Source organism: Phaseolus vulgaris, chromosome 10, assembly GCF_000499845.2.
Source record: "Phaseolus vulgaris cultivar G19833 chromosome 10, P. vulgaris v2.0, whole genome shotgun sequence".
NCBI lineage: Eukaryota > Viridiplantae > Streptophyta > Magnoliopsida > Fabales > Fabaceae > Phaseolus > Phaseolus vulgaris.
The window spans coordinates 10,761,167-10,776,227 of NC_023750.2; positions in this window are offsets into that span (position 1 = coordinate 10,761,167).

Here is a 15,061-nt window from a genome sequence, read left to right on the forward strand (position 1 = left end):
AAAACAAACAATCGGTTGTTTCCTCGAATCAATCGGTTGTTTTGGTTCTTAACAGTTCAACCATTTTAAAAACAGTTTTCAATCTTTTTCTCAAAACACCTAAGTATAAACAATCGGTTATTTCGATAAAACAATCAGTTGTTTTAACTTAGTTTGAAAACATTTTACTTTCACAAAGATTGAGATGCTTATGCTTTAGATTTAATCAAAGGGTGGATTACAACATCCAAACTACCCCAGAACTAAGCTAAACCAGCACAACAACACCAAGCACAGCCAAGGCTTCAACATCCTTCAAAGGATTTGGATTCTTCAAAACTTGAACACCACTTGGTTCAACAATCTCCCCCTATTTGATGAAGACATATCCCTGGTGCTTGTGTTCGTTCTGATTGAATCTGAAGCAGTTCCTGCTAAAAAATAGCATTTATACTGTCCAAAGCTTCTTACAGCAACAAGTTAGTTTATTACTCATTCAAAGCATAAAACATGATAAACAATCGGTTGTTTACACGAAACAATTGGTTGTTTCTATCAGCAGCAGCAGAAAACACTTTCATATAAGAGATTTTAACATTTTATACAATATCAGATAAAGATATACAAGAACCAATTAATTCTCCCCTTATTTGTCTTCACAAATAGACTTTAGCATGTATCAAAAACTGATTTAGGAGAGATTATTAAGATCAAGGATACCTAACTCATTTCTTAAGAAGAAAAATCTCTCTTTTGGTAAAGGCTTTGTGAAGATGTCAGCTAACTGCAGTTTGGTCTCCACAAACTTCACTTCACAATTCCCATTTTGTACATGATCTCTGATGAAATGATGCCTTATCTCAATATGTTTGGTCCTTGAGTGCTGAATCTGGATTTCGGTAAGATTGATGGCACTTGTGTTATCACACATCAAAGGAACCTTGCTGATTTGTAATCCAAAGTCTGTAAGTTGTTGTTTGAGCCACAAGATTTGTGCACAGCAGCTACCAGCAGCTATATATTCAGCCTTAGCAGTAGAGAGAGCAACACATGCTTGCTTCTTGCTATGCCATGAGATTAGGCTTGAGCCAAGAAGGTGGCAAGTGCCACTTGTGCTCTTTCTATCTAGCTTGCAACTTGCAAAGTCAGAACCTGAATAACCAATTAAATGAATTAGGGAGTGAGAAGGATACCATAATCCTACAGATGATGTTCCTTTGAGATATTTCAGAATTCTTTTTGCAGCTTTGAAGTGTGACTCTTTAGGATTTGCTTGATATCTTGCACATAAACACACCGCAAACATGATGTCCGGCCTACTAGCTGTTAGATAAAGCAAAGATCCAATCAATCCTCTGTATTTTTGTTCGATCTACACTCTTTCCAGCAGCATCAGCATCCATGTAACAGCTTGATGGCATTGGAGTGCTTGCTTCTTTGCAACTCTCCATTTCAAATTTCTTGAGAATTTCCTTGCAATACTTTGATTGACTTAAGAAGATCCCATTCTTTGTTTGCTTAACCTGCAAACCAAGAAAGAAAGACAGTTCTCCCATCATAGACATTTCAAACTCACCTTTCATTGCAGCCACAAATTCTTCACACAAACTATCTTGTGTAGCACCAAAGATGATATCATCAACATAGATTTGCACAAGAATAATTTTTGTGTTTGACTTCTTGATGAAGAGAGTCTTGTCTACCATTCCCCTTTCATATCCATGAGATAGAAGAAAGTTGCTAAGCCTCTCATATCACTGCCTTGGAGCTTGTTTCAGTTGATTCAAAGCTTTCTTCAACTTGAAGACATGGTTGGGATACTTATGATCTTCAAAGCCCGGTGGTTGATCTACATAGACTTCCTCATAGATGTAGCCATTTAAGAAAGCACTCTTGACATCCATTTGGAAGAGTTTAAAACCACTCATACATGCAAAAGCCAGCAGCAGCCTCACAGCCTCCAATCTAGCAACAAGAGCAAAGGTCTCACCATAATCTATGCCCTCCTCTTGATTGTAGCCTTTGGCAACTAGCCTTGCTTTGTTTCTTGTGATCACACCAGCCTCATCTAGCTTGTTCCTGAAAACCTATTTCGAACCAATAATATTCATTTCATTAGTTTTAGGGACAAGAAACCATACCTCATTCCTTGCAAACTGATTCAGCTCTTCATGCATAGCTTCAACCCACTTCCCATCCTTGAGAGCTTCCTCAATTGACTTTGGTTCAATTTGAGAGACAAAAGTTGTGTGCCTGCAGAAGTTTGAGATGGAGCTACGTGTGGAGACACCTTCCTTTATCTGCCCTATGATGTTATCCACTGACAGATCTCTAGGAATCTTCCACTCCTTGGGCAGCTCACTCTGTTGCAGAATTTCAATCGGTTGTTTCTGCAAATCAACCGGTTGTTTTTCTGCACAGATTTCCAGCTTCTCCAAACTGATGCTCTTTTCATCCTCCTCAGCACTGGTCTTTGGGATTTGATTGACTCTGCGATCTACCTCATCAAAGACAACGTGAACTGATTCTTCTACAGTTATCAACCTCTTGTTGTAGACTCTATATGCATGACTTGTGAGTGAATACCCTATGAAGATACCAAGGTTCGCTTTCTCATCAAACTTTCCCAAGTTTTCCTTTCTATTGTTGAGAACGAAACAGCTGCAGCCAAAGACTTTGAGATGACTGATGTTAGGCTTCCTTCCATTGAAGAGTTCATATGGAGTTTTCTTCAAAATGGGCCTTATAAGTACCCTATTCATCACATAACATGAGGTGCTCACTGCATCTGCCCAAAAGTACTTAGGAAGAGATGATTCACTAAGCATTGTCCTTGCTAGCTCTTCAAGAGACCTGTTCTTCCTCTCTACCACTCCATTTTGCTGTGGTGTTCTTGGAGCAGAGAAATTGTGCAGAATTCCCAACTTCTCACAGAATTTGCTAAACTTCTCATTCTGAAATTCTCCTCCATGATCACTCCTTATAGAACCTATGTTGTTGTTCTTTGTGTTTTGTAGTCTTCTTGCTAGCTTTTTGAATGCAGCAAAGGCATCACTCTTTGATTCCAAGAAAAGAGTCCAAGTGTACCTAGAAAAATCATCAACAATAACAAGAGCATAATAATTTCCACCAAGACTCATAGTTCTTGAGGGTCCAAAGAGATCCATGTGAAGAAGTTCAAGAGGTCTCAAAGAAGAAACAACATTTTTAATTTTGAAAGAACTTTTCACTTGTTTCCCTTTTTGGCATACTTCACAAATGTGATCCCTCTCAAACTTGAGTTTTGGCAGCCCAATCACAAGATCCTTTGAGATTAGCTTGTTCAAATGATTCATGTGAATATGAGCAATTCTTCTATGCCAAAGCCAAGATTCATCTTGCTTGGATAGAAGACATCCAATTGAACATGGTGAAGAGATATCTAGAAGATACACATTATTAACTTTTTTACCTACCAACATTACCTCTTTGGTGTTGGGTAGACAGATTTCACATGTGTTTGACTTGAACATCACTTGATATTCCTTGTCACAAATTTGGCTAATGCTCAGGAGATTATGCTTTAGGCCTTCAACAAAAAGTACATCATGGATTACCAAGATGTTCTCATCTCCTATGGATCCTCTCCCGAGAATTCTTCCTTTGTTGTTGTCTCCATAGGTGACATGTCCCTCTTGCTTGAAGGAGATACTCAGGAACTTTGATTTGTCCCCTGTCATATGCTTGGAGCATCCACTATCCAAGTACCATAGTTGCTTGCTCTCCTCCAAGATTTCCTACAAAAGAGATTTTCAAGTACAAAGATTTGGTCCCCTTATGAATGTGGGTCCATCTGGTTTATACTCATCAATTAAAGCTTTATTTCCCTTAGGAATCCACTTCATAAGACCTTTAGGAGCAGCATCTTTTATGATTTTACAGAACCTCACAGAATGACCTCTTTTCATGCAATAGAAGCATGTAACAATCGGTTGTTTCGATGGTCCAATTGATTGTTTTTCTGGCATTTTCGAAAATGATTTTGAAAATCTATCTTGTTTGTTTTGTGGATTAAAACCCAATCCAGCTTTTCCAAAAACACAGTTTTGAGATGCTAGAACACTCTCAAAGTTGGATTGGCCTTTAGAAAGCTTATCCATTGTTTTAACAAGATAGTGGACCTTCTTTTCAAGATTTTCGCAATTTTCACAAACTAGAGTATCACACTTGCAAGAGGAGTTTTTGTAAATGATTTCCAGATTTTCAAAATCTGTTTTTGAATTTTCTAAATCCTCTTCCAGTGCCTGCCTTTACTCTGTTTTCAAGCCAGCTGTTCTTTTCTTTTAACCGATTGTTCAAGAGAGCCAATTGGTTGGCTTCTTCATGCGTTTCTTGAAAGGCTTGAAGCAATTGACCATAATTTTTAGAGTTTGATGAACTTACACTACTTGAGTCATCCTCCCTTCTGGCCATGAAGCAAAGATTGAGGCTTTTCTTATTTTGCCTTCTTTTCCTTCTTGCTTGACTCCTTGTCATTGCTTCCTTTGGTTCATGAGCAGCCTTGAGTTTATCCCACATATCCTTAGCAGTTTTGCACTTTGATATCCTGAAAAATTCATTAGTATCTAGTGCAAAAGCTATAATGTTTTGAGCAGACCGATCAAGCTGAGCCATCTTACATTCATCATTTGTCCATTTAGACAAAGTTTTTGCAATGAAAGAATTATCCTTGTTGAACTTTGGAATGTAAGGACCATTCTCAATTGAATCCCAAATTCTTTGATCAATAGATTCAATAAAGATTTTCATTCTTGCTTCCCAAAACTTATAATTCAATCCATAGAATAAAGGTGGTTTGTAGATTGAAGCACCCTCCTCAAAAGATAGTTTTCCAGCCATAGAAAAAAGATTTTTAGATCAACTTGAACAACTTTCAAGAACCAAGCTCTTGATGCCAATTGTTAGAATATATGGCCATAAACGAGAGGGGGGTGAATTGTTTAAGAAAGATTTTCATAAACTTTTAAGCTTAGAATGAAAATACTTCAAGAAAACTTTGATTAAGAAATCAGTTTTTCCAAAACATAAAGCAAAAGCACAATACTGGAAAAACAATCGGTTGTTTTACCGAAACAATCGGTTGTTTATACCAGTTATCAAATAACAAAACTGAATTTAAAGAGATAGGGATAGAGAGATGGTACACAGTTGTTTATACTGGTTCACTCCAAACCCAGAGCTACATCCAGTCTTCTCAGACACCTTGAGGAAATTCACTAAGCAATCACACATTGATCACTTACACAACAACCAAGAGAATGACCTTGAACACCTCAAGACACACACTCTCCTTGGCCAACACACAAACACTAAGATTGCTGATCTTGATCCCCTCAAGAACACACAACCAATCTTTAGCAAACACAGAAACAAAACTTATTTAACAGAGTACAAGGATTACACTTGTTACAGAAGATAATCTGAAATCAATACAATTAGAATCCTATTCCATACACTTTGATCAATCACAAACTCTTAGCAATCTCAGCTCTTTGAAAAACTCAAAAACTCTTAGCAAAAACTTGTCAAAGATTAATTTTCAAATCTGTTTTTCTGAATATATTCAAAGATGTAGTTTGTTATCAAATCTTAACAAACTCTTAAATTGCATTAAAAGATTGGTCTAAGCATTGAATGACTGGAGCGTAAGCAGTTAAATCATTTAAAGCTCAGTCAAAGATAAAACAGTTATTTTGTTATGGTCCCAAAACAAACAATCGGTTGTTTCCTCGAATCAATCAGTTGTTTTGGTTCTTAACAGTTCAACCATTTTAAAAACAGTTTTCAATCTTTTTCTCAAAACACCTAAGTATAAACAATCGGTTGTTTCGATAAAACAATCGGTTGTTTTAACTTAGTTTGAAAACATTTTACTTTCACAAAGATTGAGATGCTTATGCTTTAGATTTAATCAAAGGGTGGATTACAACATCCAAACTACCCCAGAACTAAGCTAAACCAGCACAACAACACCAAGCACAGTCAAGGCTTCAACATCCTTCAAAGGATTTGTATTCTTCAAAACTTGAACACCACTTGGTTCAACAGGCACCTCTTGATCATCAATATGGGCTTTTGTAAATTTCTATTTTCCTACTTATTATTCTTTACCACTTTTTAATATGTTCGACATTTTATTTTGGTTTCTTACTAATATGTATTTTAGATACCAGTGTGGTACCACCACTTGTATATGTTGTGATGGGAACTTCTAAAGAGATAAAAATTGGTCCTGTGGTAGTGGTTTCTTTGTTGTTATCCTCAATGATGGAGAAATTGTAGATCATGCTTCTGATCTAGTGGGTTATAGAAAGCTAATTCTACTTGCTACTCTCTTGGCTGGCATCTTTTAGACTTCCTTCGAAATCTTCAGGTGATCAATTAATTTTTATCTAGATACCCTCCACATGTGATGTGAGTTGATTTTAGGATTGCATATTTTATTGATTGCTCTTTTGTTTAAGATTTTTGAGATTAACAATTTAAGGTGAGAACCCAAAGAAGATTCCCACTGGACACGAACGTAACCAAGTGGTTAAGTAAGTGTGAAGGTTCACTTCTAGAGGGCAAATAGAAAAACACAAATATATGGTGTGGATGATGCAATGATGCAGAAATAAAGAACAAGTTAAGCAATGAATGAATGAAGATGATCAAATGGTAAAAACATAAACAAGACATAAAGATAGAAGGAAAAGGTGCAAGGAATGAAGCAAAATGAATGAAAGGAAAAGATGAAGAGATTAAAGAAAGTTTATGGATATGGAGATGGTGTCACGACACTTGGAGGGTAGTAGGCTCCAATATAAGTGGTGCAAAACCACCACTTGAAGTGCACTGAACTCAATATAAGACCCAAATAAAAGGAGTACTAAGACTCACAAAACACTCACGCAGAGTTTCTTTACTTCATTCAATTTCAATGTGTCAATACATGAGGCAAGACACCCTATTTATAGGGAGGGGTGCCTTGGTGGGCAAGATGAGTGAAGTGTAAGAATGGGAAGGGAGAGGAGTAGCCTAGGGTGTTGACTAGGGTCAAAGCCGCCTCTTAGGCACAACTTCTAAAAGGTAGGTTAACCTTCCTAAACCTAGGTGCCTTATCTTGAAAAGATGGGCTTGACACAAACCCATTTTGCAAAGTACACTTCCATTTATGCTATGTGAAGCTAGTCTAGCTTATTCTTCTATTTGGACCCTAAAGTGAGCCCATTTTATTTACATAACTTCTCTTGTGGAAAGACAAGAAGGATAAACTTTTGATGTATCTTTAGTCATCTGCTAGTTGTTGTGGTTTGTATCATGCCCCCAAGTGGGAAAGAATTCGACCTCGAATTTAGAACTCCTGCAAATAACATAGTTAGTTTGTTCACTTGATTTATATATGTGAGTTGTGAAGCAAACTTATGTTCATTGATTTTTCGGAGTTTGGGTGGAATGGTTCTAGTTACATGTAATGTTTGTAGAGAATGTGTAGGATCAAAGGAATTTGGTGTGAAAAACATATAAGGTGTACACCTTTAGAAGGATTTTGAAAAATATTCTCACATTTCTCTAACAAATGTTACATGTAATTAGTGTTATCAATAGATAAACAAGAGAAGGAAGGAAAGTACTGAAGTGAGCTGGCAGTTTTTATTTTTGGACAGATCAACATTACGGTTTTCACCACGTCTGGTGAGGTGATGAGCCTCGTTTTGTTATTTTCGTCATTTTTTTCATATTTGTTTTTTGTTTCATTTTTGTTCGGTCTTTATTTACCTCTTTTACCATTATGGTTCTTTTGTTTGGACAATTGGCAGCTATGGGCCCAAAACCTAAACATTTAAAACGTTTTGTGCTTGAGGTTTTGGTGGGTGACTTAGGGGTTGAGATTGAAGGTTTGTCTTTAGAAACTCTGGTGCGAAGTGGTTTCTTTTGAAAATTGGAAGGAAAAGTTTTTGTAGAAATTTTGTTTTTATCCTTCCATGAAAATTTGTAGAAGCCATCATTATGAGATTTTAGCAAGTTGTTTTCTTCAAAATTTATGATTTCACCTTGATGGCTAGGTGAACCAACCTCTTTAAAGAAGAGTACTCATATAATTCTACAATATCTTGAATTTCTCAAACCACTCACAAACCTAGCTATCTTTGAATCTTCACTATCATGCATATTAATTTTAGACAAAGTGGTTTATAAGTCCTTAAAGTATTCATCTACCGTCCTAGGTCCTTGATGAAGTCGTTGGAGCTTCAACAAGAGTTTCTTCCTATAATGGGGAGGAACAAACTGCGCGCGGATGCATTCCTTTAAATCATACCAACGAATGACCTCTTGTTTAGCCCAATGTCCATTACAATTTGATGTCACCATTGCATGACATAGTCTAAAACTTCTAGGGAAGGTAACTTAACTTTTTGGTCCTCTTTGACCTCATACACATTAAAGATTTGTTTTACTTTAGCTTACCATCCTAAATATACATTTGGGTCACTATCCCCATTAAAACTAGGTAACTTTACAAAATGAAAAAATGTCTTTGGTGGTTGGTGTTGATGACACCTTTCTTCAAAATTGTGCACTCAATCTTGTTCTTCTTCTTGACTCCCATAGTGCATATGATACCTTGTGCGCCTAGGTTCCCGCCTCCTTTCTCTAGCTAGTCGTTCTTGAGGCTCTTCTAATCTTTGCATTCTTTCCATTAGTTGCCTTATTTTCTCTTCTTTGTGGGCCAAGCTTCTTTTGGCATTCACAAGCTCCCCCATAAGATTTTCTTTTTTAGGAGATTGTGGCCTTGAAGACTCCCCCGAAGAATAATGAGACATGATTGTGCACAAAAGAAAACAAACAATTAGTGAAAATAACAAGTTTATCCACTCACTCACTTGTAGCACTCAACTATTTAGGAAACGAGGGAAAATTTTAGTTCACTCAAGAAAGATTTGCACTAAAAAAAGGTCTACCCTTAGTACCAACACTTCAAGTGAAAAAGGTCAAAGCACTTAACACTTTGGTGAAAACCCACCGAGCCTCGAAACATTTGGCTAAGAAGATTGCAAGCAGAAAAAGGATTTCAGAAGACTCTCATATCAAAGAGAATTAATTGTTGTCTGCTCTTCCATTTTTTAATCTAGTTTTACAAAGATTATAAAAAGTAGTATAGGCTTTATTTTGGGCTTGTATTTGAGCCATTTTCATGGGTCATGTATTGGGCCAATTAAAGTAGGGTGTAAATAGAAAAAAGAAAGAGTCCAGCTAGAGTTACAATTGGGTCTCCTTGGACCCAATACAACTCTAGACCATATGAAGAGTTTTTAGGGTTAAAGCTTGCACCTTGGCTGCCCATAGCACTATAAATACAAGTGTTAGCCCCCTTGTAAATCAGATTAGAATTGATAAAGAAAGACTTCCCAAGATGCTAGCTCATTTGTCTTCCAATTCTCACTCTCAAGTTTGCACTTCTAATAGTGTTTTGCTTGAATCTTCTTAGGAGTTGGCTTAACCTCCCTTAAGCTTCATTATCATTCTCCATACACCATAACATCGTAGTTTCGTTCACCCATTTTAACCACCCAATCCCACCAAATTGCACCCAAAATACAAAAACAAAAGACTCATAACAATGCAAGCTAGGATTGCATCATTTGGTATCAAGAGCTTTGGTGTTCAAGAGATAAGTTGTTCTAACTTTTGTTAATCCATTTTCGTGTTGTTCCTCATTTTTTAGAATGTATTGAATCAGTTTTAAATATGTTTCCACCATTTAAATGTTTTTTTTAGTTTAATTGGTTCAAATAGCTTGTTCTTTCTTGAACCATCTATATTGATGTTTAAGAGTTCTTTTTGAGTTTATCTTGTGTGCTTTTGAATTTTGTTCAGTCTTCTTTCTTTTTCCTTTGGTAAAGACATTTTATGTGGGTTTCATTTTTTTATGATGTATTTCTATTTTTCTAAAGTCATGTTGTTTCCATATATGTCATAAAATCAAGTAGTTCTTTGTTTGATTTTTGTTTCTTGTTTTTACAATGAATATCCATGTGGTTTGAGTCTTTTTGTGCCTTTTTTGTGTTATTCTTTTTATGTTTTTGAGTCTCTTATCTTGTTATTAGATCATTAACAAGTTCATTTGATTTAGGTTTCTATTATGTCTTAAGTTTCAATTCTGGTTTTCAAATCCCTTAGGTTTCTTCTTTTTTAAGTGTTTGTAAAATTTTGTCTTTGTTGTGAAAATTTATTATGGGTTTGTATTTTTGTAAAAAAAATTGAAAATTTTTACAGAACCCTATTGAGATGTTTTTCGTATCCATTTAAAACAGAATGTCCAAAAAAATAGAAAAAAGTTGTAAACATTAAAAGTCAGGACTTGTTCGGCCCAGAAAAAATAGTTTTAGTATGGTGTTGCTCTCAGTATAAAATTTACTATAGCTCATTCCTTGGGCTTTTTGACCGAAATTTTTTACCACACCTTGCTTGATGTGTTGTGGATTTGGGATAAAAGTGTGAGATTCAAATTCATTATAATATTTCCCCATTAAACTTTTGAATCATATCTGTTAGTGCTGAAAAATAGTTTCAATCTCTGAAATACACACTTTATTGCTAGGATGAGTATCCAACTGGCTCTTGCTTCCCTTTTTAAAGTACAATAAATCAGAGTAATGAAAATTAATTATGTGTTACGCAGGTGATGATTTAAATAGTTATTGTTATATAATATTTAAAACAATTTGAAGAGTTAGAATAAAAATAAGTAGGTTTAATTATGTTTTTATTGTTTGAAATTTAATCAAATTTGTTTTTGTCAATAAAATGAAAATGTGTAATCGTTTTATCCTGGAACAACCGTAGATCAAACCAAATTTAGATAATTGATTGGTTCTTTGCTCTATCTCACTACTAGCAGACCAGACATCATGTTTGTTGTTTGCCTATATGTTAGATTCCAATCAAATCCAAAAGAATCTTACTTCAAGGCTGTCAAACGAATTTTGAAATACCTTAAGGGAACAACCATTGTTGGTTTATGGTATTCCTCTCACTCTCCTATACATTTGGTTGGTTATTTTGATTTTGATTTTACAGGGTGTAAGCTAGATAGAAAAAGCACAAATGGCACTTGTCATCTTATTGATTCAATTCTCATATCTTGGCATAGCAATAAGCAAGCTTGTGTGGCCCTTTTCAACTGCAAATGTTGAATACATAGTTGCTGGTAGTTGTTTTACTCAGATTCTCTAGATCAAACAACAACTAAAAGACTTTGGCTTGAAGGTCAACAAGGTGCCTTTGCTTTGTGATAACACAAGTGCTATCAATATCACTAAAACTCAGATTCATCATTCAAGGACAAAGTATATTGAGATTCGCCACCATTTTATGAGAGACCATGTGAGCAATGGGGATTGTGAAATTCAGTTGATTGAAAATGAAAAGCAACTTGCAGATATCTTCAGAAAGTCACTTCCTAAAGACATGTTTTTCTTCTTAAGAAATGAGTTGGGTATTCTTGATTCTCAAATTCTTTCTTAAATTATGTTTTTATTCCTTCTCTAATTCTATTTGTGAAGAAAAATAGGGGGAGAATGATGTGGTTTTTGGTATTGTACTTGCTGCTATAACTCTATGGTTTATTATGTTGTTGTTATATCTCTGATATGCACCTAACTTCACCACTGTTTTCACACTGGTTTTCATATTGTTTTATGGTTTTTTGCTTGAAAGCTTTTGCAAAAAAATGGTTCTTAGGTGCTTTTCAAACCTGGGTTATCATGTTGTTGTGTATGCCTTGTATGTGCACAATTTCTATTTTGCAGGATCTATCAAATTAAAAAATGACAACACAAGCAAACCAGGGATTGTCTTCATCAAATAGGAGGATTTGTTAAACAAGTTGCTTTGATGTCTCCAAATCCAAATGAAATGCATGAAGATCCTTGTTGTTGGTTGTGTGTGTATTTAGATTTGTTAATCCACTCTCTGTAATGATCCAAGGTTGTTTGATTTCAATCCTTTTGGAAAACATGTGTTTTCTAAACAAGTGAAAATTCAACCTGTTGAAATGGTGGTTTAACCGATTGTTTTACACTGTTTTTTGAAAAGGATTTGAAAAATCTTGACTTTGTTGTCAAACCAATTCAACCGGTTGATTCGTGTTATCAATTGATTGATTTTCTGAAAATCTTATGATATGATTCCAATAACATGAAAGAGATATTATAAGGACATGTTATACTTGAGTTGGAATATGATTAGGCACTTTTCTAGAATTGGATCAATGTTCTTAACATTCAAGAACTCACCAAATCACAAGCAACCAAGCCAAACTCATGTAGAAACTCATTTTATGACAAAGGAACCGATTAAAATGACTAAGAAAGCAAATGAACCGATTAAAACAACCTAGGAATCAAATGAATCGAACAAAAACAAGATAAGATGCAAATGAACCGATTAAAATGACTAGAAATACCTAAGACATGTTTTAGAGTTTATTTGGGAATGGAAATGGATGAATAAGATGGAAAGAAGAAGGGAACTTATATGGTTGGAGTCCTTGGAGAGGAGCAAGCCACTTGAAGGATGCAAAGCTTCAAGATGAGTGTAGATGCCGCCACTTGAGGTTCCAAGAGTGCACTCAAGATAAGACTAGAATAAGAGAAGACACAAGTCTCTCAATCACTCACCAATTTGGGAGAATTTCTGTACTCAAAATATCAAATCTGTATTTGAAGGACTCAAACCCTCCTTTTATAGGAGAAAGACCGGTCATGAGTTTACAAGAAGCTTACAAAGGAAGCTATCCAAGGTTGCCTTGCAACTCTTCCACTTCTAGCGCCTAAAGTGGAGAATGAAGGGCTACCTTCTAGACTTTTCCTAAAGCTAATATCTAAATATGCTTTACACAAGAGGTATCTTTAGGTTTCCCTCTTAGCAACTTCCTAAACACTATTCTATGTATTTTTAAATTTTATACAAAAGAAACTACAAAGAGAGATATTAATTGAAGCCTATTCTTGAAAGTTTGTAGTCTTCTTTTGGCTTTAGGCTTGGTCCTCTCTTTGTTTTAATTCTTCTTAATTTTTTAGAAGACTAGAAGGAAGAACTTTAAATGTTTGGGTGGATGGCCTCTTCCTCCATTAGTAAAATCCTCTCTTATTTGATCTCTATCACCTTAACAAAATGTTGTTAAGTTGCTTTAATCAATTTTAAATGATTTAAACTGATTTGGACTCTTGTATTAAATGCTTTGACCAACTGATTGGAGTTTAAATAAGTTGATTTACACCCCTGGTTGAAAATCAACTAAGAGAAATCATTCAAATAAGTTTTTCAATATTTCAAAGAGCTTTGGATCATTCTCAAGTGTGGAATAGGATTCTCTTGTATTCACTGTGCTTTAATCTTTGATTGTATCCAGGTGTATTCCATTCATTTCTTTCTTGATCACTGTAATTTTGTATGAATTGGTGTTGTGCAGTTTCAGAGGTTGTTCTGAAAACCGTGTGGTATTTGCCAAAGGTGGTGTGTGTTCTTGAAGGGTTCAAGATCACCACTTTGGTGTGTTGTTTTTAATTAAGGTTTTATTACTTAGTGAATTCTCAGTGGTTACTGAGACTGGATGTAGCTCTTGGTAAAGAGTGAACCAGTTTAAACATGTTGTGTTAATCTCTCTATTCTTACACTCTTTAAATTTTCTTTTGCTTTGGTTTTCAACATTGCTATATAAACAACTGATTGTTTAACAAAAACAACCGGTTGATTTTTTGCAATCAAATTAAAAACAGTTTTCTAATTAGCTAAACTGATTTCTAATTGATTGTTTCTTTATTGTCTTTCAATCTACCTTCAATATTTGCAAAAATCTTTTATAAACCGCGAAAATCTTTTATAAACCGTTCACCCCTCTTGTTTAAAGCCTATAATTCTAATAAATTTGATTAGAGTAGAGAACACCATAATAATTAGAATTGTGATAACTTTTTTTTTAATAATACTTATTAAATATTGATTAATTAGAAAATGCCTTTATGTTAGTATGTGCTTTATTAATATTTTATTAATTGTTATATTCTGAATTTACTAATTCATTCTACACATTTATCTCTTCACAATACGTGTTTGTTCCATAGAATTTTGAAGAAAAAAAATTGTTTATCAATGAAATTCATATTCATTTATGTGTTTTTATAATTTAAATTTTTTATGGAATTTATTTTATTTAGAAAGCTTTAGAGAAAAATGATGCTGGAGACCACTTCCTATAAAATGTTAGTGGGAAGTTTATGAGTTTGTAATTATTTAGGATGGACATTTTTATGCTCTTATTTATATACAATTGACTATTTATATATAATTTGGGATATTCAAATACCTTTTTATTTATTAATATTTTTTTTTATAAAAAGAAAGTTCAATATCTGAAAAAACATTGAAAGAACAGTATATGAATTGCTATAAACTTTTTAATATTTAAGTTCATATATTACAAATAATTTTTTTCAATAAATTCATTGATTTAATATTTCATTTTGAGTTTAACATATTTTTTTTTCTTTTATAGATTTTATCCAGATTTGTTGGCACTGCTAAGGACAGAATGTCTTGTCCTACATAATCATAAAGTGAGTTTCTGTTGTCAATTACTTATATAGTTTGAGGCTTCAATTATCATATATAGTGAGTTTTTTTTTTCTTGTTTCCTACACACTCTTAATAATTCCTTATGATTTTATTATATATTTTTAACTTCAGTGATGTAATATTAGTACGTTGTTTTGTGTCTTCTCCTCTTCATATGAAACCTATTTTTCTTCGTATTCTAACTTGTCATACCTTTTGGTTAAAATTTCTAACATTATCATTAATTATGATTTTAGGTTTTTGTTTCCACAAGCACATGGTAAGAACTATCTGTGACTGTTAATCTATAGCAACCAGAGGTAATTTATAAATTTGTTGTAAAAGATAAACACTATATTTTATATTTTTTTACTAGTAATTCTCACTTTCATAATTTAACAAGTTTTATATTTTAATTATATTGCATGTTTTACCAAAAACT